Genomic DNA, 582 nt, shown 5'->3' with positions numbered 1-582 from the left:
AATGGACTTTGGGGACTCAGGGAGAAAGAGTGGGAGAGGGGTGAGGGATAAAAGACTACAAATTGAGTACAGTGTATACTGCTTGGGTTATGGGTGCACCAAAATCTCACAAATCACCACTAAAGAAGTTACTCATGTAACCAAATACCACCTGTTTCCCAATAACCTATGGAAATAAAAAAAAATTAAATTTAAATTTAAAAAATTGCAACTTAAAGTGCTACCAAAAATCATTTTTTCTTAAAAAAATTCCCTTTGATAAAAATAATTAAGATTTTAAAAATAGATTTTAAATGTTTAAATGTCTTGGAAAAAAATGTGTGCCAGGGCTTGGACACACTTAACACTTGATATTTGGCCAATGGCATTGTTTAATAGCTTTAACGTTGCCCAGAAGAAATATTAAATATTTAAAATAGAAACTTCTTATTCCTATACCTGGTTTCTTTATTTCAAAGAAAAGTAAGATTACTGGCTGGGCGCTGTGGCTCACACCTGTAATCCCAGCACTTTGGGAGGCCAAGGCGTGCGGATCACGAGGTCAGGAGATCGAGACCATCCTGGCTAACACGGTGAAACCCC

This window comes from Mandrillus leucophaeus, unplaced genomic scaffold, assembly GCF_000951045.1.
Source record: "Mandrillus leucophaeus isolate KB7577 unplaced genomic scaffold, Mleu.le_1.0 Scaffold1136, whole genome shotgun sequence".
Classification (NCBI taxonomy): Eukaryota; Metazoa; Chordata; class Mammalia; order Primates; family Cercopithecidae; genus Mandrillus; species Mandrillus leucophaeus.
The sequence above is the reverse complement of the archived record's forward strand: the minus strand, read 5'-3'. Positions refer to the sequence as shown.